Source organism: Pleurodeles waltl, chromosome 5, assembly GCF_031143425.1.
Source record: "Pleurodeles waltl isolate 20211129_DDA chromosome 5, aPleWal1.hap1.20221129, whole genome shotgun sequence".
Lineage (NCBI taxonomy): Eukaryota > Metazoa > Chordata > Amphibia > Caudata > Salamandridae > Pleurodeles > Pleurodeles waltl.
In genome coordinates this window covers 1,450,583,177-1,450,609,904 of record NC_090444.1, presented here as the reverse complement: position 1 = coordinate 1,450,609,904, position 26,728 = coordinate 1,450,583,177, and positions in this window count along the sequence as shown.

The window sequence follows — 26,728 nt, the reverse complement described above, 5'->3', positions numbered from 1 at the left end:
ACAATCCATCAACATATACTACCAAAGGTGGGAGGACAACACCAAACCCATAGTAAAAGGTAGCAATGCGGAAAATGTGACAGACAGTGACCTTAATAAATCACTTACATCCGCACAATGTAAGCCAATGTCCGCGGCGAGCAGGTGCCACGGAAACCCAGTCCTCCACCAGAAGATGCCCTCAGTGATGACTGCAATTCTGGATGCCCCGAGCTGGATGAACTCCCTGGACCATCTGGGACCACAGGTGAGTTGGCTTTCACATACCACAGTCAGTCCACCACAGGGCCCCCCGACTCCAACATCACAGCAGCCAGTCAATGTCCCCAGACCTCTGTCCCCATGAAACGTTGATCAATAGTATGCCCACCTGTATAGAGATCTGCGTCTACACCATACAGGCAAGATGGTGAAGGTCCTGGTGTAAGTGGGAGTGGGCACACTGTTCAGGGGACACAGGCACAGGGGGTCTGGGACAGTGGGAGGACAGCTGTGCAACAAGGGAGGCCGGGCTCAGGGAACTGACTGCCCAGGAGACACTTACACAAGTCCTGGGGGCATACAAATAATCCCAGGACAGGATGGGCCAGGTGATCGACATCATGCTGGAAAAACAGCGGCTGCAGGGGGTACACCACCAGGAGGTCATGCAGCAGTTGTAGGGCCTGAATGCCAACATGGCCTCCATTGTAGGGGTGCTGGTGACATGGACAACACCATGCAGGAAACAGAGCACACCAGCGGCCCACTTTCATGAGCCAGTCAACTCACCAGCCATCAACATCTCCTGCAGCTAGAGGAGGACCTGCAACACCACCAACAGGCCAATAGCACCACTCCCCCTGCAGAAGGTGGGGGAGGGGTGCAACATTCCTGTTGCATTGCAGGCTGCGGCGCGAACCTAGCATTCAGCTCGGGTGCGAACGCGATCCGCGGCAGCAGGGCATGCCGCGCCCCTGCCATTCCCTATTTTACTTGAGGCCCTAAATTTGGCATGGGACCTTGACAAGTTACGGGCGTGGCGCGCCCCAATGGTTCCTGCCTCCCTCCAAACACACCTTCACTTACCGTAGGTTCTCTCCTTCATGTTTCCTTTCTTCTTTTCTTCTTTCTTTGTTTCTCCCTGTATCCATGCTCTTTTCTAACTGCCATGTTCTTTCTTCTTCCCAGCATGCCTTCTTTTTTCCCTGCATGCCTTTGGAACCTTTTTTAACATGGTGACTTTTCTTAAGGTTTCTATGATGTATTCCCAAACCGATATGGTGTCTTTTTACTTCCTGTTGGTCACTTCCTGTTTTTTGGGTATATAAGGTGTGTGATTCCTGTTCTCCTTGCACTGCAACACTTCCTTTGGCTACCAGAAAGGGTCATCCCTACTTGGGTCAAGGCAGAACCTACAAGAATCAAGACCTCCCCGGAGTTCCAGTGGACCACAGACACAGACAACGAGTAGTCCTTGACACTTCCCTGCGACCCAGATAGACACCAGAGACTGTTGCCAAGACAAAGTCCACTGACAGGAAATGAGCCCCTCCAGAATGTCCTCCTTGTGTGCCACTGAGTCACCTTGTTCACTTCGTACTGCTATTGCTCCCCGTCCTATGGCCCCATGGACACTGGACCTGTGCTACAAACCAGCTCGGCCACTACCCTGATGTTTTCCTCAACCATCACCCAACTCTATTGCACTATCCCTTCCTTATTGTCACTTCAATTACCAGCCTTGAACAGAACTGGAGTATTAGTGATTTATCAGGCAGAAATGTGCAATATATTGAACTGTATTATCCTGTGCAAATGTTCTGTAATGTGTGAATCCATCCATCAAATGTGTTCAAGCAGTCAGTAGTCATCACACCGGTACACAGTTGTGACCACACCAGTCTTACCTGAGTGTCATTGAAAGTACTGCTGTATGATATGTGTCCTGTTGTCCACATCCTCCTCCTCCTCCTCCACACTCTCTTCCGTGTCCACTACTGCCACAGGTGCTTTGTCTTCCCCCTCCTCCTGCAAGTAGGGCACATGGCGTCTGAAGGCCAAATTGGACAGCATGCAGCAGGCCACCACAATGTGGCAGACCTTCTTAGGGGCATACCATAGGGACCCACCTCTTAAATGGAGGCACATGAATCTGTCTTTCAGTAGACCAAATGTACATTCTATAACCCTCCTGGTAAGGCCAGTTCCCTCATTGTATTGATTTTCAAACCCCTGTTCTCTGATTCCTCATAGGGGTCAACAGCCGGGACAGGTTTAGGTAGCTGGAGTCATCTGGAAGTAGTGAGGGACACACATTACCCATGTAAAATGGCATGGAGTACAACTCCAGTTGACATGCACTGACATACACTGTGTGAAGGCTCAAGCTTACCTATGAACCACACTCTGTGCCTCTGTAGTTGTGCAATCACCTGTGGGGCACTGCTATTCCTCATTCATAGGCATCATGCACAGATCCAGGATACTTGGCCGTGATGTGGGAGATGTATTGATCAGCAAGGCACACCATCTGGACATTTATTGAGTGGAACCTCTTCCTATTCCTGTAGACCTGCTCCTTTGCCGTGGGACGGAACTAGGCAATATGAGTCCCGTCAATGGCCCCATTGACATGTGGTATGTGTCCCACGGCGTGGAATCCAGCATTCACATTGGGCAAATCTTCACTCTGGGTGAATGAGATGTAGCTGCTCACGTGTTTGAGCAAGGCAGCCAAAACCCTTCCAAGCACTATTGAAAAGATTGGCTGTGACATTCCTGCAGCCAAGCCCACTGTCACCTGGAATTAACCACTTGCCAGGAAATGGATCACTGAGAGTACCTGTACTACAGGTGAATTTCTGTAGTGGTATGGGCAACAGGAATTAGATCTGGCTCCAATTGTTGACACAGCTCAGTAATTGTGGCCCTGTCCAGACGATAGGTGAGTATGATTTGCCGGTCCTCCAGTGTAGCCATCTCTACTAGTGGTCTGTACACGGAGGCTTGCCTCCTCCTCCTCCTCCACAGTGGTTGGTATCTAAGTGAGCCAAAAATTAGATGTGTGTGACTACAGGAAGTATGGACACCCAGTATCACAGTACACAGAACATGTATGTATGTTGAAGACTAAAATTGTCTAGGTGTGTACAATCAATACCAATGACGCACATAAATATGTCCAACATGAGTACTAGACTTAGGAAATTGCAACCACCTGGTGAATGCAGGGACAGGAGATAGTGACCTCACTCCGCCGGCATTTGGCATCATGACAGAAGGCGGTCTGCACTGCCGTGCAACTCCTCATTGGCTAACATGGAGCTCTATGGAGAACTGGAACCAATAATGATCAACGCCGGCAGATGTGACCTCCATTTTCTCTGTATCACTTCACTTGATTCCTGACTCTCTATGGTTCAACATCTCCACTGTATGTGCTGCTGTGACCTGTGTCTGGAGCCTACAATGACCTGTGCGACAGGGGAATGGGCCCCAGACTTCACATCCAAGGAGTTGGAGAAGCTTGTGGATGGGGTTCTACCCCTGAATGGGCAGTTGTATGGGCCTCCAGACCAACAGGTGCGTAGTTCATGGGTACATTGGATTCAACATGGCTGCATTAGGATGTATGCGTGGGCTGGCAGTTTGTCATTTAGGGGAGGTTTGGTTGCATGAAATTTGTATGCACAGGTATGGATTATGTGTGTGCTTAATGTGGGTCATGTGCCATATGTAAGCCATTTGTGTAACAAGATGGATTGTTGAGTTCATGGTGTCCTTCTGTCTGTGTCTGCTCTGCAGGTCAGCGCCCATCAAAAGAAAGGGTTGTGGCATGCCATCGCCAAGGATGCGCAGACCCCGGGGGTCCATAGCCGGTCCATTACCCACTGCAGGAAACGGTGGGAGGACCTGAGACGCTGGGCCTGGAAGACCACGGAGGCCCAGCTGGGGACGGCCTCCCAACGAGGGAAGGGTGCCCGTCGGAGCCTGACCCCCCTAATGGCCCGCATACCTGCAGTGGCCAATGCTGAGTTGGGTTGGCGCTTGAGGGCAGCACAGCTGCCACAAGGGGATGAGTGCAGACTGTGTGGTATTATTTATTTGTTGTCTGCCATGGTGTTTGGGTGCAAGGTTCTAGTCAATGAATACCCCAATATGCCAGTACAGCTTTTCCTGTGTGGTCCTGCTTAGCTATGTAGGGTGGTATGTGTATTTGGTATTGGTAAGTAGCTAGCATACCATGGCAGACAGGGCTTAGTGAGTCCCAGTAGGTGTGCAGATGGTAGTGTTTGGGTTCTTTTCTGCTGTTGTACCCAGGTAAAGGTTTGTCATTGTGGTCCATACTGCACAGTATTGCTTCCAGTGAGTGATTGTGATGTATATGCCATATATGCAGTTGTTTTTGTGATTGACCTTGTGCTCCCTTTCTTTCTTCCCCACCCTCTCTCCTTTTCTCATACCGTTCTTCTGTGCATTAGCATCGTCTGGCAAAGAAGCAGGGGCACCAGCGAGTGGGGCAGCTGCAGCCCAAGGGACCCAGGAGGCGGAAAGTACAGATGCCGAGGGGACCAGTGGGTTGGAGGGCAAGAGGAGCACCACAGGGGAAACAGGAGCAATGACTACAGACTCTGATTCATCCCCCAATGGAAGTTCCCTGGTGGTGGCGGACTCCTCTGGGACCACCCCAGCTTCATGCTCTTCCGACACCCCCTATACCAGCACTGCCATCCCAGTAACCCCCCACCCGTGGCCCGTGACTGTTCAACCAGTAGGCTGGGTGTCTCCTTCACCGCAGGCACCTCAGGCCCTGCCCCAGTCAGCCCCGCTGCCCCCACTGAGGAGGCTATTGACCACCTGAGATTTATCTCTTTAGGGCAGTCAACAATAGTGAATGCCATCCACGGTTTGGAATCCCAGATGCAGCAATGCCATGCCTACCTGGAGGGCATTCATGGTGGCTTGGCTACACTAAAGAGATCGTTTCAGGCTCTGGCCTCCTCTTTGACAGCAGCCAGTGGTCCTGGTTCTTCCCTCCCCCTCCAACTACCTGTTCCCAGTCCCAAAGCCCTCTCCCTAACCCAACCCAATCACACAATCTGACAAGCATGCACTCAGAATAACAGACAGGACTCACAGAGACAAACACAAGTGCCACACTTCACTTCACAATCACACACACAGCCAACACACAGATGCATGTACTACAACAGTCACTGCCTCCACTGTCTCTCCCTTGTCCTCCTCCCTCACAGTCACATCAACACTTACACCTGCATGCACTGCACCATCACTCCCAGATCCTACCACCTGTTCAGCCTTGCCCACAGTCACCACAACAGCATACACGCAGACATGCACCCGACATACCACATGCATAGTCACCACCACCACCATCACAACCTCATGCAGCACACCTACCTCACTTGCAGACACCACAACAACATACATATGCACGTGCTGTTTGTCCTCTCCCACCCTGTCTGCCCCCCTCCAATAACACATAAACACTCCCACTAGGACACTCAACAGCCATCCACCTCACAAACACACACTGTCCATGCATCTGCACTGAAGTCCAGCACACCCACTCCTCCTCCAACTACTCCCTCTACCTCCACTCCTAATCCTCCTTCCACAACCCAACCCATTGGTTCTAAGAAGCTTTTCCTTTCCTGCCTTGACCTCTTCCCTCCCTCCCTCCAGCCCAGTACCTCCAGCTCCCAGTCAACTCTTGCACCTTCCCCTAAAACTACACCTGCCACTTAGGTCACAAGGGTGGCCATCTGGCCCCCTGCCCCAAGCCCACTCCAACGTCCCCTAAACAGAAGGGTAAAAACCCACCCCCTCCCAAACCCAAGCCCAAGAACCCCCTCCTAGAAGAAACCTCCCCCATGCCCCCCACACCCCTCTGCCCCGTAAGGTGCCTGCCTAACATCATCATGATACCCCTGCCCAGTGGAGTGACTGGGCTGTCAGTTAAGTTGGGCCTTGGATGTTGCCCTGTGGCCAATTATTGACTATGGAATGGCCAAGGGCCCTTGCTGTTTATTTGTACATATGTAAATATTTATTTATTTTAAATTGAGCTCACTGATTCCACATTATTACAGTGGTTGGACCAGAGGTATGTATCCTAGCTTTCTTTGCTCCTGGGTTATGTTGATGTTTATTTACTCTGCAGACTGTTCTCAGTGTGTGTTATGTGTGTTTGGTGTGTGTTGTGCATATGTGTCACTCTCCTTTCCCTCCCTAGGTGGCTTTACTCCCCTTCGTTGTCTTCGTCGGCGTTGGTGTTCATGGACTGCCATTGCATGGTACAACATCTGCAGGACTTTCAGTTCCGGTTCAATGGTGGCCTTAGACTCCTTTGTGTCCTTGGAGGTGAGTGTCTCCTTTTATGTGATGTGTTTCTGCAAGGCTTTTTGTTGGCAGTGGTCCCACCCTGGAAATCCTGGCGGGCTTCTATGTCATAATATGGTAGGAGGGTCGTTGTCTTCCACCTGCCTGAAGATGGTGACCACTGTGTTCAGTCGATGGACCGCACTGGCGGTTCGCGTGGTACATTGGCTGTCTATGGGAAGGATCACCGCCATGGTCATAATTGGGCGTTCTTCACTGCCAGCCTGGTGACGGTACTACTGCCATCACCGGCGTGGCGGTCAGCTGACCACCAATGTCATAATGAGGGCCATAATCTCACAATTAATCATCTCTGTTATTTGACAACACTATTGCTAACACACAACCTGTTAAACCATGATCACCCCCCTAGCCCTATCTGTCATGAGGGCACCTCAATGATACATAACATATGCCGTTACACCTCCAGCCCTTTGTCTCTAAGCTCAATCTCTAGTGCCCCCCCCCACTCTCTGTAAATATTCTTCTAGGTATCTTCTCAGGATACCCACCCATAACACTCCAAACTACTATGTCACTTGTATACTATCTGTATCCTCTCCTCAATATGCCCTCTTTTTCTTCCTTCCTTCATGCTCCTTCTCTGCTGTGTCCTCTTCTTCTTTCACTTCCCAACCCCACACTAATTGCCCCTGCTCCCCACCTCTCTATCCCGTTGACCTCACCCTTATTCACCATCCTCCCCTCTAAACACACCCTTTCACCCTGGAAAGCACATGGAAAAATTCAGAAATAGCCCGCACCTATTCCCTATGCATTAATGAAAGATTCTATCCCTTAACGTCAAGGGTCTAAGGCCCATATTTATACTTTTTTAGCACTGCATTTGCATGATTTTTTTAAGCAAAAGCAGCGCAAACTTACAAAATACCATTATATTTTGAAGTTTGCACAGCTTTTGCATCACAAAATGACACAAATGCGGTGCTAAAATACTATAAATATGGGCCTAAATCGCCCAACGAAACGACAAAAAAATTCAAGACCACACACAGAGGCTTAGGGGGTGACCTGATACTCCTACAGTAAATGAAGGCTGTCTTAAAAGTAGCTCTTATTCTAAAATAAATATGGGTCTGTGATTTATCCTGCGCTCCAGCCATCAAAAAGAAAAATGGTCTAATCACCCTTATTTACACCTCGTTGTGGCTCATTATTACCGCAACAGAAGAGGAACCTGAACGCTGATGGTTCATTACCAAACTCCAAAATAACATTGATCTCTTAGCTGTCAACATCTACATTCCCAACAGCAATATCCCAACTTTTTAGGTCAAATCTGAAGAAGAAATTGTAAAATCAACACGTTTCCTAAACTGATGTGAAACCTCTACAACACATATATGCTAAAAGCTATCTGGAGATTATTTAACCCGACAGACAAGGACTACTAATTTTTCACCCAGCCCCACAATTCCTCCCATATTGATTTTTTAATAGTAGATGCAGCACATGTTCCCAGCTACATCAAAACCCACTATTGAACCAATCTTAGTATCTGACCATCCCTGTATCTCTCTGCTCTATGACATTTCAACTACAGCCCACAAATCCAAAACTTGGAAGATGAATGACCTTTTCACAGAAACCCGGCCTTCAGAGAAACAATAAAGAAGGAAAATTACCATTTCATAGAAACAAACAGTAACTCACTATTAGGGATCATTTGATCAAACTCATGGCAAAAATAAGTAGAACAACATGGCACTTGATCAACTAGAAAACCAAATAAGAACACTAGGAAACACTCTTAAACAATCCAGAGATAAATCACAACTAAACCAACTAACCAAACTGAAATACGAGTACACCAAAATCTTAAGCAACAAAGCCCATCTATTGGTTCAAAGATACAAAGGTATCAAATTGTGCAGCATCAATAAAGCAGGCAGAATACAAGCTTCTTATTTAAAACAAAGCTATTGTAAACCTAGAATAGTCTCTATAACGAATGAGCATGTCATACCTTCCAATACAGGGAAAGACATTTTTGCTGCCTTTGCAAATTTCTATCGAACCCTCTACGCTAAAGGTAATGGTACCCCATATGAGTCCTGTTTAGAATACCTTGAAAAGGTTAACAATAACAAAAAAGACAATGCTACCAAGCTTTCCTTAGAAACCCCATGTCTCTCAACACAAAATCCTATATGCAATGAAAGAACTAAAAGTTAGAAAAGCACCTGGTCCGGATGGCTTTACAGCCTCCTTTTAACAAGCGTGGTCCGCATCCCTGGTTTCACCACTAAAGGACCTTTTTGCACATTTCACCTGACAGGTGGTATTCAAGGAATGGCTGGGAAGCAGTGATAGTAGTCATCCTCAAAAAAGGGAAAGACTCTTTTAGCCCCAAGAATTACCATCTCATTTCCCTGATAAATGTTGACTGCAAAACATCCATGAACATCCAGGCACTTAGATTGGAACTCATCCTTACCAAAACCATTCACCCCTCCCAAATGGTATTAATTGGAGGTAAATTCAGCACAGATAACATTAGACTATTTAGCGTTGCAGTAGAAAAAGCTCCCCAACTGGGTCACTCATCCTCTGCGATAGCACTTAAAGTGGAGAAGGCCTTCAAAAAGGTATTCTGGCCTTTACCCCATGCCACCCACACTATCTTCAACCTAGGCCTCTGTCTTATTCAGATACTGCTTGCTTTATACCAACAACCCTAAGCCAGAAAACATATTTACAGCTCTCTATCCAATGACTTCCCCCTCCAACAAGGAACCAGAGAAGAGTGCCGCCTCACTACCTTGCTATTTCTTCTCACACTTGAACCCCTCCTTATAAAAATTAGAATGAATCCTGCTGTCCCAAACATCTTCTTTAGAACAGGCCCTCAGAAGGTGGCCACTTATTGGTACAAGATCCTCCTCTTTACTACCCAAGCAGACCTGGTGCTACCCATCAACTATCAACAATGATATCCGGGTCTCAGTATAATGCCTTAACAAAGATAAAACAAAGGTCCTCCATCTTAATGTATACTGTAACAAATCCATTCTAGGTGACCACCCTCTCCAATGGACACCTGACAAAATAAAATAATTAGGCCTATGGATCTTCCCAAATCTTAGAGAATCCATTAACTATAATGAGAATATTACTCTAAACAATATTGGAGACACCATTGATAATTGGTCTACTGAATTTATCACATTGTGGGGAAGATTAGAATCCTTAAAAATGATGATCACACCACTTATCATATTAAATCAGATTGTCACCCATATACCTATTAGGCACATTCCTTGCCAAGATAGAAGTAATCCTCATCAAATTTTTATGGTAAAACAAAAAACCCAGAATTGCAATAATAAAACTAAAACTAATAAAAGCATTGGGCAGCCAAAATTCACCTGATTACAGAAGATATCAGCACACCTTCCTTGCTAAACAAGGAAGCCTTTGGCTCTCCTCCAATGCCACTTCACCCTCTTGGCTTGAGATTAAAAAAGCACTGGCTGGAACACTTTCCCTTACCTTCTTTATTACAACAAGAAAATAAAACACAGAATACTCTGCAAACATTCCTACGTGTACAGAGCAATCCCTCCATAAGGTTGATAATAAACTGTGACACTCACATCTTGCCTCTTTATGGTACAAAAAACACTTAAAAAGAGATGAGAAAGCAATCTTTTTTATAAAATTGGGCAAAAAAGTGTAGGAAAGTCCTCCTTTTTGCCCTGGTCACCCCCACACTTTTTGGACAGGTACTGGTGGTTACTGACTCTTGGCTGTGCCCTGGGTACTGCTTACCAGTCCCAGGGCCAGTGCTCTGTGTAAAGTGGATATGCAAATTAGGCTAATTATAATTGGCTAAGTTAACCTACCTATAAGTCCCTAGTATGTGGTAGGGCATGTAGGTTTAGGGACCACAGCATAGGTAGTGCACCCATAGGTGCACTGCTGAGATGCCCAGTGTCATTTTAAAGGGTGGCCTGCCTTGCTGGCTGCTTTTAAATTAAAGTTATATGCAAATTCGACTTTGGAATTAAAAGTAGTTCCAAAGTCTTAAACTACCTTATTTTTACATATAAGTCACCCTAAGGTGTGCCTTATGTGCCCCTAGGGCTAGGTGCCATGTAACTATAAGCAGGGACCTTATAAAGACAGTTTTATACGCCCTGGTGAGGTAAAAACAGCCAAATTCATTTTTCCTCATTGTAGTGAATGGCCTCCATAGGCTAAAATGGGGATACTTTATTTTAATTTTGAAAGTCCCCTTAAATGATCGATATCAAGAGTTTGGTATCAAATTAATTGTTATAATAAATCCCACAACTTCGAGTTGTTGGATTTAATATAACTTGTTCTAAACATTACCTGAAAAGTTGCCAATTTCAGCCCTGCATTGTTTTTGCTGCTGTGCTCTGATTGGCCAGCTTCTGGCAGCCTGGCCAGGCTGCCTTGATGAGGTGTGAAGTGGCCTGGCTTCACACAAAGAGATGTGCCTGTGGGAGGGAATTTCCCCTCGGCCGATGGTGAGGCAGGAAGGGGGAGGGCTGTCAAACTGGTTTTCAAAGGCAGAGAAGGACATTTGGAACATCCCAGCAACAACCCCAAATCCTGCAACCCCAGACAACTAGGCGCCCCCTTGATTAGATTAGGAGATGCCAGGAGAGGGGTGTGGTTATGATTTTTAGCCACACCAGGCTCAGCCAGATGTAACCTCCAAAACTCAGATTCAGCCATGATGGATTTTTGAAGAATGTTGCCTCCTGGGATTAATTTTTTCCACATTTCCCAGGAAGTGGTCATCACAGGGGGAAGGACCCTGCACCTGATTGGAGAATCAGGACCCCCCTGTTTTTCACCCAGGAGCAAGGATAAAACTGGAAGACCAGCACCCACACCTCAGATCCCCATCAGATTCCAACAAGGAAGAACCAAAGGAGGAGAAGGACTGCCCTGCTGGACCCCTGGCCTGCACCTGGAACCTGCACTCAGAAGGACTGCACCAGCTGCACACTTGATCTTCACCACAAGAAGGACTTTGCCTGGCTTCAACTGGTTCAAGGAGGGACTCCCTGTTTGCTACAGGTGAAAAACTGCTAACCAGAGTACCCTGCAATAACTCCTGAAGAAATGGACAAGCTGGCCACTGCCCAGTGGCCAAAAAGGAGATTGAGCCAGGTGCATTCTGGGAGTTGTAGACCGCACCCCAAGGATCATCTCAGAGCTTCTGGACCCTTGAGGTGAGCTGTGGATCCCAAAAGAACCTTAAAAGAACATCTGGGAGAAGCCCCAGAAGTTTGAAGAAGTTTTGAGAACTTTTGAAAAGAAAATCCATATAGGGACAGACCCGCAGCGGCAACTCTAGCCGGCTTGCCTCAACTGCGACCCTGCCTGATTTCAGGTTCGTCCCGGTAAATAAAATCTCCAATAAAGAGACTAAGGGGGTCATTCTGACCCTGGCGGGCGGCGGGCGCTGCCCGCCGGGCAGAGACCGCCAAAAGACCGTACCGCGGTCAAATGACCGCGGCGGTCATTTTGACTTTCCCGCTGGGCAGGCGGGCGACCGCCCGCCCGCCCAGCGGGAAAGCCCCAGCAACGATGAAGCCGGCTCCGAATGGAGCCGGCGGAGTTGCTGGTGTGCGACGGGTGCAGTGGCACCCGTCACGATTTTCAGTGTCTGCTTTGCAGACACTGAAAATCTTAATGGGGCCCTGTTAGGGGGCCCCTGCAGTGGCCCCCAGGGGCCCCACGACACCCGTTCCCGCCAGCCTCTTCCTGGTGATGTAAACCACCAGGAACAGGCTGGCGGGAAGGGGGTCGGAATCCCCATGCCGTGGAGGATTCCCTGGGGCAGGGGAAAACCGTCGGGAAACCGCCGGTTTCCCTTTTCTGACCGCGGCTTTACCGCCGCGGTCAGAATTGCCCCTGAAGCACCGCCAGCCTGTTGGCGGTGCTTCCTCCGTCCCCGGCCCTGGCGGTCCATGACCGCCAGGGTCGGAATGAGGCCCCAAGTCTGAAAGTAAAAAGTTGACCTAGACCTCCCATCCAGCATATCCGAGGAGGGCTCCAGGGACGTCGGATCAAGATCCAGGTTTACCCCGGTCGAAGGATTTTCACCTCGAAAAAACAACTAAGTCCGAAGGTAAAAATCTCCACAGAGGATTCCCGCGACGCGTATCCGGAGAAGGGCTCCAGGAGGTCAGATTGTACTGGCAGGTTCGTCCCGCTGAAGAAAATCTTCAGACAAACGACTAAGATGACCCGATTGGCGCTTTTTGTTTCTAGGTGCTAAAAAACAATAATTCTTTAAAAATTCATATCTCCGGTTCCCCTTATCCGATTTTATTCGTTTTTGTGTAATTTTAAAGATAAAAATATCATCTATTTTTATAAATTGGTTTTGGATTTTTAAACTATTTCCTGTGTTTTATTTAATTACTGTTTTGTGATATTTGAATGCTTTAAACTCTGTCTCCTAAGTTAAGCCTTGTCATTTGTTGCCAAGCTACCAAGGGTTGAGCTGGGTTTAATTTACTAAGACCTAACTGGACCTAAGTGGAGGTTGGTGGCCTATTGCTAAGTGAAGGTACCTACCTGCCCTTACCAATAACCCATTTTCCAACAAAAAGGCATGCTGATAATTGAAGACCTTGATACCCCCAACACCCACTGCCTTTTCCCTACCTTAAACCCAAATTTGATCTCAAAGACATAGGGGGTCATTCCAACCCTGGCGGTCGGTGTTAAAGCGCGGCAAAACCACCAACAGGCTGGCGGTAAAAAAAATGCAATTCTGACCCTGGCGGAAACCGCCAACAGAGACCGCCACTTTAACACACTGCCCGCCACGGCGGGACAAACAAACAGTGCGGAGGTCACCGCCAACAGACAGGCGGGAGACAATGTACCGCCCACCCTATCACAACCCACCAATCCGCCACCTTTTCCGGGGCGGTAGCCCCGCCGATAAAAACACGGCAGAAACAGACATTTCAAACGGAAAAAGCTCACCTCCATACACCCCACCAGGAATCTGGACAGCATGGAACCCGAACTCCACATCCTACCAGCCATTGTCTTCCTACTACTCTACCAGGAGCACGAACGCCAGCGCAGAAGACAACGGTGAGTACTGCACCTACGACACAGGGGAGGGGGGAGGAGAAAATATTACAGGGGACACACATACGCGACACACCCACCCCCACCCTCACCCACTACAACACACACATCAATGCATAGCAACACATCACAGTTACCCCCCCAAACCCCCCGGAAGAATGCAAAGGCAAAAGGAAATGATTATAAATTTAGAATTATATTGTAAGACTGAGTATAAAATATATCACACATCAATAATTGTATATACATAAATTGTCCAGTCCGATATGTCTATCAGCCATTGTTCGTGGGCCACTGGGCCAAAACACATGGGCAAAGCCCACACAGGATACCTGCCTCCAACGGAGAGAACACTGCAGGGGCATCAGATAGGAAAACCACAGGCACCTCAGGGGGAAGGGAAGGGGGGGCACCTCAGCCAGATGAGTCCACGACGCCAGATCCACGAGGGGCCTCCATGGCCACTGTGCCATCCTGGGGAGTGCAAAGCCACAGTCTCTCAAGTCTCTACAGTGGGTGGGTTGCCCACTGTGCCATCCTGGGGAGTGCAAAGCCACAGTCTCTCAAGTCTCTACAGTGGGTGGGTTGCCCACTGTGCCATCCTGGGGAGTGCAAAGCCACAGTCTCTCAAGTCTCTACAGTGGGTGGGTGGGTTGCCCACTGTGCCATCCTGGGGAGTGCAAAGCCACAGTCTCTCAAGTGGATAACAGTCTCCACTGGTACTGGAGGGGGACTAGTGCCCAGAGTGCTTCGTGCAGCCCTGCCCGACACAGATGCGGGCCTGCCCCTTCCGCCAATGGGCCAGCGGTTCTTGAGATGAAGGGCCCAGTTCAGCGGTGCTTGAGACGGCGGTGTCCAGCGGAGCAGTGCTTGAGATGAAGGGCCCAGTTCAGCGGTTCGTGAGACGGCGGTGCCCAGCGGAGCAGTGTTTGAGATGAAGGGCCCAGTTCAGCGGTGCTTGAGATGAAGGGCCCAGTTCAGTGGTGCTTGAGACGGCGGTGCCTTGTTCAGCGGTGCTTGAGACGGCGGTGCCCTGTTCAGCGGTGCTTGAGATGAAGGGCCCAGTTCAGCGGTGCTTGAGACAGCGGTGCCCTGTTCAGCGGTGCTTGAGATGAAGGGCCCAGTTCAGCGGTTCTTGAGATGAAGGGCCCAGTTCAGCGGTGCTTGAGACGGCGGTGCCCTGTTCAGCGGTGCTTGAGACGGCGGTGCCCAGTTCAGCGGTGCTTGAGATGAAGGGCCCAGTTCAGTGGTGCTTGAGATGAAGGGCCCAGTTCAGCGGTGATTGAGATGAAGGGCCCAGTTCAGCGGTGCTTGAGACGCCGGTGCCCTGTTCAGCGGTGCTTGAGACGCCGGTGCCCTGTTCAGCTGTGCTTGAGATGAAGGGCCCAGTTCAGCGGTGCTTGAGACGGCGGTGCCCTGTTCAGCAGTGCTTGAGACGGCGGTGCCCAGTTCAGCGGTGCTTGAGATGAAGGACCAAGTTCAGCGGTGCTTGAGACGGCGGTGCCCAGTTCAGCGGTGCTTGAGATGAAGGGCCCAGTTCAGCGATGCTTGAGATGAAGGGCCCAGTTCAGCGGTGCTTGAGACGGTGGTGCCCTGTTCAGCGGTGCTTGAGACGACGGTGCCCAGTTCAGCGGTGCTTGAGATGAAGGGCACAGTTCAGCGGTGCTTGAGATGAAGGGCCCAGTTCAGCGGTGCTTGAGACGGCGGTGCCCAGTTCAGCGGTGCTTGAGATGAAGGGCCCAGTTCAGCGGTGCTTGAGATGAAGGGCCCAGTTCAGCGGTGCTTGAGATGAAGGGCCCAGTTCAGCGGTGCTTGAGACAGCGGTGCCCTGTTCAGCGGTGCTTGAGACGGCGGTGCCCAGTTCAGCGGTGCTTGAGATGAAGGGCCCAGTTCAGCGGTGCTTGAGATGAAGGGCCCAGTTCAGCGGTGCTTGAGACGGCGGTGCCCTGTTCAGCGGTGCTTGAGACGGCGGTGCCCTGTTCAGCGGTGCTTGAGATGAAGGGCCCAGTTCAGCAGTGCTTGAGTCGGCGGTGCCCTGTTCAGCAGTGCTTGAGACGGCGGTGCCCAGTTCAGCGGTGCTTGAGATGAAGGGCCCAGTTCAGCGGTGCTTGAGACGGCGGTGCCCAGTTCAGCGGTGCTTGAGATGAAGGGCCCAGTTCAGCGGTGCTTGAGATGGCGGTGCCCTATTCAGCGGTGCTTGAGACGGCGGTGCCCTGTTCAGCGGTGCTTGAGACGGCGGTGCCCAGTTCAGCGGTGCTTGAGATGAAGGGCCCAGTTCAGCGGTGCTTGAGATGAAGGGCCCAGTTCAGCGGTGCTTGAGACGGCGGTGCCCTGTTCAGCGGTGCTTGAGACGCCGGTGCCCAGTTCAGCGGTGCTTGAGATGAAGGGCCCAGTTCAGCGGTGCTTGAGACGGCGGTGCCCAGTTCAGCGGTGCTTGAGATGAAGGGCCCAGTTCAGCTGTGCTTGAGATGAAGGGCCCAGTTCAGCGGTGTTTGAGACAGCGGTGCCCTGTTCAGCAGTGCTTGAGACGGCGGTGCCCAGTTCAGCGGTGCTTGAGATGAAGGGCCCAGTTCAGCGGTGCTTGAGATGAAGGGCCCAGTTCATCGGTGCTTGAGATGAAGGGCCCAGTTCAGCGGTGCTTGAGACAGCGGTGCCCTGTTCAGCGGTGCTTGAGACGGCGGTGCCCTGTTCAGTGGTGCTTGAGATGAAGGGCCCAGTTCAGCGGTGCTTGAGACGGCGGTGCCCTGTTCAGCGGTGCTTGATATGGCGGTGCCCAGTTCAGCGGTGCTTGAGATGAAGGGCCCAGCGGAGCGGTGCTTGAGATGAGTGTCCTGGTCAGCGGATCCGGCCCAGGTATGGATGTCACTCGCCACCTGACATGTGGCTGGCGGGGCCTTCCTGCACATCTGTCTGGTGGCTTGCGGGGCCCTCCTGGGCTGCAGTACCCGGCCTGTGTGTGTGTCCTCCTGCCCACCTGGGACGTGGCTTGCGGGGCCCTCCTGGGCTGCAGTATCGGGCCTGTGGGTGTCCTCCTGCACACCTGGGATGGGGCTGGTGGGGCCCTCCTGGCCAGCTGGCCTGCTGCCAGACTTGTCGGGCGTGCTGCCCTTCCCACCCTTCCCTGTACGCTTGTGGCCCTTTAACACCTTTGGCGGTGTGCCAGGTGGCACCCGACTTCCTGCTGGAGCCAATGTAGGGATTTTTGTCCCTGGGGTTTTTGGTCTCTCGCGCCGGGCACTGGCAATCTTCGGATGCTTTTCCGGGGGTGGGCTGGCCGTGCCTTGGCTCCTAGCTGAACTGGATGCCCTTGAGGGTGGGGGACTCCACAGTCCATGGCAAACAGTCTTTACTGGTCCCGGTTTTGTGGTGGCTGAGGTGCTGATTGGAGTCTTATGAGATGGACGGTGTGGGGGAGTTGTTGGAAAGAGGTCAAGTTTGGAAAAGAAAAGCAATTTGGAAAGAGAGGGACAGGTAGGTGTAGTGGGTATGGGAGTGGAGGAAGAGGATGTGGTTGTAGGAGTGTGAAGTCTGGTTTCTTTGGGTGCAGGTGCTTGGGCTGGAGGCTGTCGTGAGGTGGATGGCTGTTGGGTGGGTGGCTGCCTGCGTTTGTGTAGTTTGGAAGAGGGGGTGAAAGACACACTGGGAGAGGACACAGGGGACGTGTAAATGGTAGTGGGGGTGGTGACTGCACGTGTGCGGAGTGTTCTGGTGGGTGTGCTGGTGATGGACTTAGTGGCTGAAGATGTTGTGCATGCAAGTGTGAGTGGAGACTTCACAGGGAGGGAGGAGGGAGACGAGGAGGAGGGGGGCACAGTGGAGGCAGTGGGTGTTGGCATGTCTGCATGTGGATGTTGCTTGTGTGAATGCTTGTGTGATGTGTGGTGCTTATCTCTGGATGAGCTTCCCTTGGGTGTTGAGGTGTGTGCAGGCTGGTCTGATGGTGTGTCTGGGATAGGCAGAGGTACAGGGGATTGGGTCTGGGTGAAGGAAGTTGGAGGGGGAGGCTAGAGACAGAGACAATGGCTGCCGTCAGTGCTGAGGCCAGAGCGTTGAACGATCGCTGATGGGCAGCCTGACCCAGGTATGCATTACTCTGGTGCACCTCACTTTGTACACCCTGGATGGCATTCAAAAGGGTAGACTGCCCAACAATGATGGTCCTCAGGAGGTCAATGACCTCCTCACTGAGGGCAGCAGGGGCGACAGGGGCAGGGCCTGAGGTGCCTGGGGCGAAGGAGATTCCTACCTTCCTGGGTGAGCGGGCACTGGGCAAACGCTGAGGGGCTGCTGGGAGGGCGGTGCTGGTGCGCTGGGTGGCGGCTGTACCTGTTGTTGCGGGAGCACGGATGTTGCCGCCACCACAAGGGAGCTCCCTTCAGAGAACGAGTCGCTGTCACTGATATCAGCACGAGTCCCCGCTGTGGAGCTCCCCTGGCCCTCCGTCCCACTGGTGTATTCGGACTCCGTTGCATGGCCCTCCAGGGCCATGTGGGATGCAGCTCCCTCGTGCTCCGATGCCACTTCTCCTCCGCCTGATGATGCTAATGCACACATGAACAGGAAGACCACAAAAAAGGGGGGGGAGAAATAAAGACATGTTGAGTGCATGCATTGGCAACACCGTTGGCGGAGAGGACAGACACAGAAGCCCCCTGCACTACGCCGCGCACTTGGGGTCCACTACGCAATCCGTGGGACATGGCCTACAAGCCTATGGACGACAACTGCACAAATAGATGACACAGGGCCATGGATACCTGTACTTGGCACCCTACAGAGGTGGGGGGCGGGGGCACAGGGCCATGCCTTACGGAGGGGCCTAGCCTACAGAAATCGCCCTGGCCTAGGGATACCCACAGCCCTCCTCCCCCACCCAGACACCTCCACTGCGCGCAATGTCAGCAGAATGTATTTGTACTCACCCCCTTGTGTCTGCTGTGATGTCCTTACGTGCCCATCCAAATAGGGGTAGGCCACCGCCAGGATCCGGGACATCAGGGGGGTCAAATGACGACTGGCACCCCTCCTACGTTGGGAGGCCATCCCCAGCTGAGCCTCCGCCGTCTTCCTGCTCCAGCGTCGGATGTCCTCCCACCTCTTCCGGCAGTGGGTGCCCCGTTTGTTGTGGACCCCCAGGGTCCGGACGTCCTTGGCGATGGCCACCAAATCGCGACTTTCTGGTGGGCGCTGACCTATGTGACATGTACAGGGAGAGAAAAATTGTCATCACCTTCTGCATGCTCGATGTGAGTGGCCCCCATCCCCACCCTTGCCATGTGGCACATGCTCTCATCTGTTGTTTGATGCATGCCTCAATCGCTCCCCTCCCCACCGTCTTTCATCCACCCCACTCAACCCAGGCATTGCCCACTAAGCATGGTCCCTGTGTACTTACCTATTAGTCTGGAGGACCGTAGAGTAGCGCATACTGGGGGAGGACCCCATCCACATTTTTCTCCAACTCCTCCACAGTGAAGGCAGGGGCCCTTTCCCCAGTCGCATGAGCCATTGTCTCTTCCAGACCGCGGTCACAGCAGCACTTGCAGTGTAGGTCCTCTCCTGTGGAAGATCAGGTATCGAGTGATTAAGCAGATAGAAAATGGCGGTAACGCCCACGGTGGTGCGTACCGCGGCGGTGCGTACCGCGACCGCCGGCGCACATCGTCATTGGCTCCTGAAACCCATAGGGTTCAATGTTAACCAATGCGGCTTTGCGTCGCGGTCTTCGACCGCCTACCGCCACGGTGTGCCACGCCAGCGCATTGACCTCACATCCCACTGTCGCACTTCACAGGTCAGGCAGCCGCCATTTCAAGGGCCCACATGGCTTAATTTCTACTGCGTCACACATACCTAGGCCTTGCACCAACACTCATACAAACCTTTCAATGCATTGGGAATTGTGTTATGTGCAGGCTGTGGTTACGTACCTGTGGGTTGATTGACTCTGTGCTCGCTGTTTTCCTTCATAGGCACCGTCCGCTGGGACATGCGAGGAGATGGAGGAATCTTCCCGTGTACAGACCGCTGGTGGACCTGTCGACAATGGAGGAACGACATGTCATACTGACATACAGGCTTGACCGAGCCACTATACAGGAACTGTGTGCCCAGCTGGAGCCAGACCTGATGTAACCCATCCGCCAACCCACAGGGATCCCCCCTCTAGTGCAGGTGCTGTCAGTACTCCATTTCTTAGCAAGTGGATCTTTTCAAACAACAGTGGCCATATCATCAGGGATGTTCCAGCTCATGTTTTCCAAGGTGTTGTCGAGAGTGTTGTCTGCCCTGCTCAAACACATGCGGAGCTACATCATTTTCCCTGAGGTGGGGGATTTGGTTACAGTGAAAGGAGACTTCTATGCCCTTGGACATATTCACAACATCATTGGTGCCATTGATGGGACACATGTTGCTTTGGTCCCCCCCAGCAGGAGTGAACAGGTGTACAGGAACCGGAAGAGTTATCATTCCATGAATGTACAGATGGTGTGTTTGGGAGACCAGTACATCTCCCATGTTAATGCCAAGTTTCCTGGGTCAGTGCATGACGCCTACATCCTGCGGAATAGCAGCATCCCGTATGTGATGGGTCAACTCCAGAGGCACCAGGTGTGGCTATTAGGGGACTCTGGTTACCCCAACCTGTCATGGCTACTGACCCCAGTGAGGAATCCCAGGACAAGGGCAGAGGAACGGTACAATGAGGCCCATGGGCGGACTAGGAGGGTGATTGAGCGAACCTTTGGCCTCCTGAAGGCCAGGTTCAGGTGCCTCCATATGACAGGTGGATCCCTAATGTACTCACCAAAGAAGGTGTGCCAGATCATCGTGGCCTGCTGTATGCTTCACAACCTGGCTTTGCGCCGCCAGGTGCATTTTCTGCAGGAGGATGGTCCAGATGGTGGTGTTGTAGCAGCTGTGGAGCCTGTGGAGAGTGAAGAGGAGGAAGCTGAAGAGGACGACATAGAGAACAGGAACACAGTAATACAGCAGTATTTTCAATGACACATAGGTAAGAGTACACACCGGCATATTACATTTACTTAAAGACTCCTACCTCTCTACTGTCTGACTTTTTTCCCCAGTGTATGGTAACTGTGTTGTGACTTTCCCTTCCGTTTTCAGAGATGTGGGCCCCACTGCGTGACATCTGCTTTGTTTCCCCATGGACTACAGCTGTGTGACAGCGGTTTGTTGGCATCACAATGTGAATGAACATTTTGGCACGGTCATGTCTAATACATTTGTTCTAAATCACAGCAAGACTCCAGATTGTTTTGTGCAATAAGTGTTTTTATTCAAGTGCTCTAAATTGGATGGGTGGTTGCAAATCGGTGAGGGGTGATGGTGGAGGATTGTCCATGGCAGAGTCCAGACTATCAGTTTCACAGGTGCATTGTCCAAATGCCTGTGCGAAGTGGAGCAGGGGCAGTTTAAGGTTGGACAGGGTGACAATGTGGGACAGTGGAATGACAATCAGGGCGGTATACTTTGCTGGCGGGGGTCTTGACATCTTACTCTGTCTTCTTCCTGGATCTCAGGGCCCGCTTGCGGGGTGGTGCTCCTTCTGCAGGGGGTGGGGTTCTGGTGGCCTGTTGGTCTTGTGTCGGGGCCTCCTGTCCACTAGTGCCGGCAGAGGTGGTAGGCAGTTCTTGGTGCATGCTAGTGTCAGGGGCCCTTTGAGGTGCCACAGTGTCCCCCAATGTGGTGACTACCTCATTCAGGGCCACTACGATGGTACCTATGGCGGAACTTATGTTTCTTAGTTCCTCCCTGAACCCCATATACTGTTGCTCCTGCAGAAGCTGTATCTCCTGAAACCTGGCCAGGACCATCGCCATCGTCTCCTGGGAGCGGTGGTATGCTCCCATGATGGAGGAGAGGGCCTCGTGGAGAGTGGGTTCCCTGGGCCTGTCCCCCCCCTGTCGCACAGCAGCCCTCCCAGTTCCCCAGTTTCCCTGGGCCTCTGTCCCCTGTACCGTGTGCCCACTACCACTGCCCCCAGGTCCCTGTTGTTGTTGGGGTGTTGGGTTAGCCTGGGTTCCCTGTAGTGGTGGACACACCGCTGATTGACGTGTCCTAGGGACAGAGGTATGGGCCCGCTGGGTGGGTGCTGTGCTGGTGTTACCAGAAGAGGGAAGGTCTGCTGTGGCCTGTGGCTGTGTGAGGGGAACCGACTGTCCCGAGGTCCCCGATGGACCGGGCTGGTCATCTAGATCCAGTGAGACAGAGCTGCTGTCCTCACTGTGGGCCTCTTCTGGGGGTGGAGTGGACATTTGTGGACCCTCCTGCGCGGTGACGTGGCGTTCGGGTCCTGCAGGGGTATAAAAGTATGGTTATTGCTTCTGTGTGTGCCATAGCGTGCAATGGGTGGGTGCCCGTGTACCCTAGTGCTGGCATTCCTTTGTGGGGGCTGTTGTGACGGTGGTTGGGAGGGGGGATTGTATGTGTATGTGCAGTGGGCATGCTTAGGTGATGGGTGTCCATGCTTTGTGGGAGCATGCAGGGCTAGGTGTTGGGATGGGTGGGTTGTGATGGTGAGACATTTGCAAGGAGTAGGTGTGATGGGGTGGGGGTGGGGGTATGAGTTGGCATGCAGGTGGGGTGGGGGAAGAAGTAGTGAAGATTTGACTTACCAGAGTCCACTCCTCCGCCTACTCCTGCGAGGCCCTCAGGATGCAGGATGTTCAAGACTTGCTCCTCCCATGTTGTAAATTCTGGGGGAGGAGGTGGGGGTCCGCCGCCAGTCCGCTGCACCACGATGTTGCACCTGCATACCATGGAACGCACCTTCCCCCGTAGGTCATTCCACCTCTTCCTGATGTCGTCCCGATTTCTTGGGTGCTGTCCCACAGCGTTGACCCTGTCCACTATTCTGCTCCATAGCTCCATCTTCCTGGCAATGGTGGTGTGCTGCACCTGTGTCCCGAACAGCTGTGGCTCTACTCGTACAATTTCCTCCACCATGACCCTGAGTTCATCATCAGAGAACCTGGGGTGTCTTTGCGGTGCCATGGGGTGGTGTGGGTGATGTGTAGGGTGGATTGTGTGGTGCTAAGTGTGGTGATGTGTATTGTTGTGTTGTGTGAAGTGCGTGCAAATATTGCTGGGTGACAGTGAATTGGGCGTCTGGGTGCTCGGATGTCTTTTCTCAGTGCGTGTTCACGAATCTCTAGGAGTGGAGGTTTGTGGGTAATGTGGGTGTGTGTTTTGTATTGTAATGGGTGTGTGGGAGTGGTGTGTGTATGTGTATCAGGTGTGTGTATTTTGAATTGTCCAATGTGGTTGTATTTTGTTAGTGTGTGTGTATTTTGAGCGCGGCGGTGTGTACTGCCAATGGAATACCGCGGTTGAAAGACCGCCGCGTGGATTTGTGTGTCGTGATAGTGTGGGCGTATTTCTGTTGGCGTGACGGGGGAGGTTTGGTCATCGCCAGTTTCTCGCTGCCCTTTGGTGTGGCGGACTTTTGTGGATGTCAGTATTTTGGCGGTTTGACTGTTGTGGGTCAGAATAACCTAGGCGGCTTACCGCGGCCGCGGCGGTGTTATGGCGGTCTTCTGAACGGCGGTAAGCGCCTTTTACCGCCGAGGTTGGAATGACCACCATAGAGTTCTACCACTTCTGAAAAATCAAAGCAACCATCTTCAGCAAAAGAGGCCATGTTGCGTCCAAACTTTTCCCCCATCTATCCCCTATTTGCTCTGCAACAACCAAATCAATACAAAACAAATGGGAGTCAGTATGCTGTGATATGGGCTGTCCTCAAGCAACACCAATGAACTGGAGGCACATTTGGGCAAACTTAACCTCAAACAAATTGACGCCATCCCTAGCCCAAAGGAGATACTGGGTAGCTTGCATGACCCACTGGACCCCGGCCAAACTATTCAAACTTGGTCTCCTTAACTCTGATCCATGCTGGAGCTGTGAAAAAGCTCTAGGAGACTTAGGCCACATGCTTCTGGGCTACACTTTGTCACATAGGTTTTGAGCAGTACTAGGTAAAACCATCACAAATTCTAACTCTACACTGGACACCAAACCTAGCCTATATTGTCATGGGTATCCTCACCTCTGACTTCAGGTTAAAAAGGGAAGACCACCTATTATGGGACATCCTTGTCTTATCTGGAAAGACTCATCCAAACTCTCTCCCCACCAGAGAAGTGAATATCTGCATAAACACATATCTAAATATACATTCACGGAGGGGAGATAATATCTGGTCCATGCTAGATAATTTTGTGCTTGCCACTCCCTCTTAACTACCTCCATTTCCTACCCCTGCCCTTGCTACCACCTCAATCCACTATCATCTCTTTGACCCCCCATGCAAACAAAAACAACTTCCCCATTAACAACTCGCATTCATATGACTACCCTCACCCAACATCTTACTCATCACCTATGTCAAAAAACTAAGAATAATGTACTCTACAGAATTCATGTCTCCCTAACAAGACACTATTTATTTGGCATACATTTATAATCTCTGTACTATTTCACTGTTAAAAAATCATAATAAAAACCACTTGAATTGAAAATTGACTCCTTCCTTATGTGTCATATTTTTTCTCATTGATCATACAGGATTTTTGGCAGGATGTTCAAATATGTACAATTTGCGCAGGTTGTTTGCATCAGTTGATTAACTCCACTCTGCGGTTCAGTCTGCTGTGGTCTTCTCAGATGCATAAAGAGATTTGATCTATTACATTGGTGGTGCATGAAGCATGGAATAACAAGATCAGAGAGGGTGAGTTGTTGACCAACTATGGGACAGCAATAGATAGGTTGACAGGGCAGATTTAGCTCTCGTCCAGGTTCTCACTTTCCCTTGCTGGCTAAGTAGTCACTATAAAAAGGACAATCCTGCAAAGGTACTTGTATCTCTTTATCAATATGCCAATCACTCCTTCACAGCCATTCTTGAACAACCTGAGGTCCCTTACGGTTTAGTTGGCATGGGCAAGCAAATAGTCTAGAGTGAGATGACAGGTCCTCAACCTTCTAGTAGTATAGGGGCCTACTGACCCCTCATTTAGTATGGTACTTTAAGCATCACAGGCATGATTTGTACAGAAGTGAAGACATGGCCCTCAAGCTTTATGCATCTTGCAGTGGAGAGGAAGAAAGATACACCCTCCATGTTCAGGATACAGCGGTGCTGCTTGCACCTGATATAATACCAAAGAGTTTGGACTAAGTGAAATGTGGTGACAAATAAAGAGTTGACAGAAATTGCTGCATCTCTACTTCCTTACTGTATTGCTCAATGACAATCCCTGGATACCACTCATCCAAGAACTCATACTTTAACAGCAACTTGCTTTTTTAGGATGATGTACCTAGTGACTTCTCTATCAATGGAACCATCAAGAGCAGTATGAAAATTGTCAGGGAAATGAATAAACTGCTTTGTCTTCTAGAATTATTCTTGTAATACAGAATCCACAATACTTTGAGGCCATGGTTTCTTCAGTTCCTCTAGGAATTCCCCACTTTGGTTATTGAAACTATTGGATTATTATTTTGCTTGGGTGATTACCCACTTCAACGAACAATCAAAACCATTGTAAGGGTGGACCATCCAAATCACAAAATTAACCTGAGCTCAACCCCTTCTTAGCTATAACACAGAGCACACAATGACAATGTATAAAATATTTATGCCAATATGCTCCCATTAGTAGCTAATGAGCTACTAGTTGTTTTTCCACCTACCTGAAAGTAGCTCTTCTGGGTTGGAGTCCAGCCTGCTAAATTAAAAGCTTACGCTTAGTTGAATTAATGTATGTATACCAAAATCAAAACTTGTATTCCAGATAAAAATGTGTGTATTTTCAGAACTCAGAAGCTGATGGTTGGAGAAAAATTTTGAATTTCCAAAACGTTTAAAGCTCATATTTGAGTACTAAGCTTTGGGGAGTCTAATTGCATATGTTGTTGATTAGGCGCCAGTGAGAGTGCAGTTAAGAGACATTCAATATTCATATAGCCTTTTTTACATTACTGCTGGCAACCCTGCATGGTGAACAGAGGTGATCGCTCAGTCTAATTCTGCATGGGGTGACCATTATTGTAATCTTATTTGATGCAGACACTATGACACCACTAATAATATTAGTAACACTGGATGATTTTCAGTAAACATGGGTAGTTCTTATGTAAGAAAAGGTTGGAGACCCTTGAATTAGGCAGTAGAAAAACAAGAATAAACTTAGAATGCAAAACAATAAAAAAGTTAATAAACAAAATGACACCAAAATGAAAGCAAATCTAATAGAGGAGATATCATTTTTTACATTTTTAAGAAGAAACCACCTATGTTAGTCACTGATCACAGAAAACCAGGATCTAGATGCAATTTGAACAAGCCACAAAGGTGCAATGGTGAGATTCACTTATAAAGTATGTTTTGGTCAAATATTTTCCCTTCTGACTCAGTTCTGTAAGTCCTAATTCTCCACAGAAATACAGGTGTAAAGCCCACGGGTCCAAAGAGACACTTTTGACACTCACGAGATATCATAGGAGGCCAACAGCAGGGTCCAGTCTACTGCCAATGGTTAACTGAGTACTTACAGGAAAAGTCCTCTTGTAGCTTACGGTATCCCTGTAGCTTGAGCAGAGATCAGCCTAATGATCCTTGGAGTCCCTTTTGTGTCCTGGGTACAAGACGGTGTAGGTCCAATTCTTCAGGGCACCTCTCATGTCACAGAAAGCAAATCAAGAATCAAGCTATTTTCTAATCTTCCACAGGTCCAGGATATTTTCTGAAGTGGGTACCTGGAGGAATTGCATTTAACACCTGTACTCCCCAGGGGATAGATATGACACATGGGCCCACCCTAGCCAATGTGGTAAAGGTTTTCTGTGCAGGCATTACCCACTAGCAAGATCGCAAGATAGCAACATTATTCTGCCACAATCAATTTAGGCTCTGAGACCTGCATGTGTGTGTAGGGAGTGTACTATGGTAACCCCAGTATCCTTCCACAACTAATACAAAAATCCAGATTGAGACAGCCACTATATCCACAATAAAGTACGGTAAGAAAAAAGCAGAGTCCTTCAGAAACACTCCTCTTTCAAGTGTTTTAAATGAACCTATTATATCAGTCAGGATTTGACACTCAAGCAGGATTTGACACTGTAGAATCATAAATGTTGCAGACAGCCCACATCCTGCATATTTGAGGAGTTTAGAGGAGTCATTGCTGACCGA